A 5,590-nucleotide genomic window follows, 5' to 3' on the forward strand; every position below is an offset into this window, starting at 1 on the left:
TCTGTGATATTTGAATGAACCCATTAATTATTAAGAAAGTTTAACAAATATTAAAAGTGAGCATCTGTCTGTTTTGATAGGTTACCTAAATCCTAATATCTTCCCTCTCTAACACTGCACTTTTCCCCTTTCATTGAAATGTAACTCTGCTCTTATGGAGAGAGAGAGAGAGAGAGAGAGACCAAGTACATATTAACGAAAATATTGAATAAATTTTTTGCAGAAGTACCACTAAATTGTAGAATTTGTGATTATCACACACAAAAAGCATATTATAATTTTAGTGGTTTTAAAATACGATATAGTGCCATATATGGCAAACATTAATTCAGCAATACCTAACAGATTTTTTTTCTTAGTGCCCTACCTGCATGTATCAAACTATTGTACTCTAATTTATCACTTTTTAAAACTGATAAAAATAATATGCACAAAATTTGCCACAAATTAAGTGAACAGTTATATCTTACAAAAAGCAGTACATACATTTGCCATGACAAATTTTATATCCTCCCTCTAAAATAAATTACACAGCTCATGCATGGAAGCCACAAAATGCCTGACTTTTGATCTCTCTCTAAAATTTCCGATTGGGACAGAGCAAATTTAGTAATTTCATTCTCAAAAACTCAATTTCTCCATCTATCAACAATCTTGCAGATAACTATCCCCCTCTTCTTCAGAGATACTCAGCTGTCCCTCTCTTCTGCAATGAATATCCTCAGTCTGTTCTCTACTTATAATTTAAACTGAGAACTTCACATCTCATCTCTAGCTAAAACAGGTTCTATGAAGTTGGGTGTTCTGAGTCATTTCAGCCTATTTTTCTCACCCCCAAGCTGCTAAATCTGTACATATATGGAGTATATGGAGTATGCTTCTCATGTTTGGGAGGGTTCCACTCGTACCACTCCTTTAGACATGGAGGAATCAAACACCTTTTGTCTTATCAACTCCTCTCCTCTGACTGACTGTCTTCAGCCTCTTTCTCATCACTGCAATGTTACATCTCTTGCTATCTTCTACCACTATTTTCACTCTTAACTGTTCTGATCTTGCTAACTGCATGACTCCCTTCCTCCTGAAGCCTAGCTGCACAAGACTCTCTTTTCCTCTCATCCCTATTCTGCCCACCTCTCTAATGCAAAAGTTAATCTTTCATGCCTTTCTCTGGTAAACTCTGGCACTCACTGCCTATTTCTGTATTTTCTCCTTCCTATGATTTGAATTCTTTCAAGAGGGAAGTTTCAAGACACTATCCTAGGATTTTTTTTTTTTCATTCTGACTTCTCAATGAGAACTGACATTAAGTGGGCCTTTTTCTTTTTATTAAAATTTTTTGTTGCCCTCAGCCAGTGGCCCTCTTACATGAAAAAAAAAAAAATCTCAAACATCATTGAGTGAGTAGCTTTTACAATATTTGTTGGTTAGTTGCTTTTTTAGCTGGACTATAGTCATAATCAAAGGGAATGATGGTTGTTTCATCATACTCTGGTAATCTAACAGTCAACACTGTGCTCGAAACTGTCTATGCAGTGTGCTTGAGGAATGCTGATCACTATTAGACAGAAAGCACTTATTTTATTATTAGAGACACAAAATTTACTATATTTAGCAGTATTCATCATTAATACCAATATTTATTCCTAAAGCACACAATATACACAGTTCTGGACACAGTGTTGATAGGTATAGGTATGTTCCCCAAGTATGGTGATGCAACCTTCAGTCCCCATGACCACAACTATAGTCATACTTTCCTACAGCAAGTTTTAATGTAAAAGAAAATCCTGAGAAAATGCTGCATCATTTGTTGACATAATGCAAAGTCTGAAACAAGACTGATTAATCCGTTGAATGTGCTGTGTCTATATTACACTCCCAAGAAGTATTGAATTTCTTTTTAATCATGCTACATCATTGTATAAGTAATGAGGGCACGTTTCCAATAATGACAGCAGTGTGCCCTTTATGAATGTATGGCTGTGAGTTATCTACAAACTTTAAATTACTTCTTTGTTGTTGTTTCTGTAATTGTAGTTCATTATGATACAAATCTTACACTGAAAAATTGGCTGTTTTGAAATTTTATATTATAAAGAATATTTACTACTATGTACACATTAGTGGTATACACAAAATAAATATAATTTCACAGAATATTTAGTACAAAACCATGTAGCTTTTGACTTTAAATTCGAACAGATATTGCATTGCACTATCAAAATGTCAGTTAATAAATGAAAAGTATTATCACCCATGTACAGTTGGCCACACTCCTGCAAGATCCACTCAGCATTGCCAATGCTGGCTGAGATTGGGTTGAACTTCACTCAACCCATTCACTGGTGGTAGGGAGAGGTAAGGAGGGAGCTGAGGGAAGTAACAGGGGGTCTCCCTACCATCAATGAATAGGTTGAGCGAAGCTCATTACTAGTGTTTCAGCATTACTATCTTGGCTAGCACTGACAACAGTAAGTGGACCTTGCAGGAGTGTGGCCAACTGTGCTTGTGTTCTTGCATTCATAAACCTTGCCCTTCACCTCTAAACTTGGCATGTGCCTTTTACTCTGGTAACACTCTTACTGACAGTTGATGAATGCTGTAACTCTTGTGAGATTGGCTGTATTCTGCCATGCATCTTATCACCAAATTTCTTCACCAACAATGATTGTGATCTCTGTCTTTGTGAAAACTACATCAAATACAGTTTTACATACCTTTATTCTTTGTGGAAACACAACCGTAGTGATGAATCACAACCCTCTCCTACCATTCCCCCCAATTCCATCCAGTTTAGTAGAATGCAAATATCAATACTACTACTGCAATGATACATGCATACACTCAGCTCAAAAATTACAGTTTCAAGACAAAATTGACCAAAAAAGTAAAGAATGAAACAGGTACAGTTTGATTTGGTGGTAAGGAGAGGAAGTATGAGTGACTAGGTGAATCAGGCTAAATATTTTGAAGTGATAATGGTGGTGGCCCAACGAGGACATGTGCGGAGCTCCTAAAAAGGAAAGGTGCACTGCACACAGCCATGCAGAAAGATAAATTACTATCAAGTGACAAATGATCCATTTAAAACATGGAATCTGCTTTTCAAAACCACTGTTGAAATAATTTAACTGAAGAATACAATAGTCACATAGTGTGCCCAACATTTACACAAGTAACTAAACTCTGCCATATGATACAAAAAACAAATAACCAAAATAAATTTATAAAGGTCAAGCAATCAACATACCATACTACTGACACTTCTGGCTACAAAGTGACTGATGCCAATGTCCCAACAAGTAAGCTGATGCAGTCAATACTGATACTGATTCATCAGTTCTTCTCTACATGCTGTCAAAACAGATTCTTTACACCAAAAACAGCTTGTCAGTAAATAAGTTGGTATAATTTCTAAATATCATAATTAACGCTGCTTGCACACATGAATTTAAAAATCCTTAAAATTTAGTTGATGCAGGACACCTTAAAACAGAATGACTGAAGGACATTATTTTTTTTTGCCATAGTTTTTTGGGATGCATGGGTACACAATGGTGTAGTAAGTGTGCATCACCACCTTTGCAAAAAAGTTATAAAAATTTGTCTGCATTCTTTCCAAGTAAGTTTAACAACTTACCATGACGATTCTCATAACTGCTAATCATATCAGCATGGAACTGTACTTCCTAAAATATCCATATCATACCTGAAAAATCTTGAGAATCATAACTTAAATTGCCTTGAGAATCAGACCAATATTTACAATCATCAATAACTTAAGTCTGACCAGTCAAAACAAAAAAATGTAATCAATTTAAGCATAAATTACCAAGAAAGGTGGAATGAATTATATAATGAATAAACAAAAAAAAGTCTCATTAATCACACCATAAGTCCTGAGAATGGGATATGTTACCTTTAAACAAATAAACATTTAAACTGCAAATCAATCAAGAAAACCTTCAGAGGATTAATGGATTTATGAAAAATAACTATACTTTAAAAACAACTTCTAGGTAGTCAAAATACACCTTAATGTTTCCAATACATAAAACTACTGTAGGTAATATATATATATATATATATATATATATATATATATATATATATATATATATATATATATATATATATATATATATATATGCCAATACAGATTGTACTCGAGTTTCAGGCTCAATATCCTCATGAGAATCTATGTGAAACAAGAAACCACTCTTATATGGTAAAGGTATTTGCTTGCTCTAGTATTTATGTGCACACATACGTAATTATTATAACTTTGGCGTACGATATATGAAAAAGAGATGATGTGAAAGGCAGCCACCCCACTGGGAAAGAGTAGAAAGTGCAACGATTCTTAAGTCCTGTCCACACTATCAGGCAATGCTGAACACACAAATGCTTAAACCAGGTCTTATTCCACCACAAAGGTCTGGAGAGAGAGTGGCAGCCAAGAACTGAGATCAGAGAGGACATTGTAAGCAGGTAAGCCATGACATGCCATCAAAATAATCCTTGTTTGCTGCTCCAGTGGCAAAATATCACATCTTTCCCATCTAAGTATTAGAAGCAGTCAAGGGAAGCAAACAATGGGTAACATTCTCAGACCCATTGATGGGCTTGTTGTCTCAAATGAAACACACAAATGTTTTCATAGCCCTGACATGAAATACCCAGCAAAACCACTACCTTATAATCCTTGTCACCATAGGTTATTGATTATCTGATAATTATTTTTCCTGCGTTGTCAAGTCATCAGTATAATCAATACTTTGGGTCCCAAACTAGCAATAATCAATAATTTTAGTTTTTGGAAAATGAGCATGTTCAAGTTCTAAACTTTCAAAATCGAATGTAGGTATTTTACTTAAAATAGTAGTTTTCATTAGTGAAGAGACAGGATAAACAGTGAATTTTGAAATTTTCCTAAGATTTCTTTAAGTTTTCTAAAATAAAGATAAATATAAAAATTTGGATTTGTCGATTTCTTATTTGAAATATCAATATCATTATTACTAGTATCAAAATTTTGGACTTATCAATTCATTGGTTATCACTTTAATGGTGGATAAATTTATCGCCAGTAATCAATTATCGGTTATCACCAATAAGGTTATCGTTATCGATTTATCAGTTATCATAATAAATTTTTTTGTTGTCACGCCCAGCTGTGCTTATCATTATCTTGGTATAAGGGATATAACAATGGTGGCATAAGCAAAATTTTCAGGATAGAACAAGAAATAATGGGTTCAAGCTTTAAAATAGTTAGATGTAAAAGAGATAGGAAGGAACTGGTTCTCAAATAGAGGAATGGAATGGACTCAGTCACAGTGGTACCTTGACAGAGCTTGTAACTCAATTTGCTCATGTGTCAAATCAATTTTCCTCATTGAAATTAATTGAAATGCCATTAATCTACTCCAGCCCCCAAAAACCCCCATTTTTTTGTTACGTTTTTAAATACAGTTTATCGAATTTCTGGTATAATGAATCCTTTAAGGCTATTGAACACTCATTTTGTTTTATGAAACTGTTCACAAATTACAGAATATTTTAAAATTAACATATGCTTGCTTTA

The sequence above is a fragment of the Scylla paramamosain genome, chromosome 28 (genome assembly GCF_035594125.1).
Source record: "Scylla paramamosain isolate STU-SP2022 chromosome 28, ASM3559412v1, whole genome shotgun sequence".
Lineage (NCBI taxonomy): Eukaryota > Metazoa > Arthropoda > Malacostraca > Decapoda > Portunidae > Scylla > Scylla paramamosain.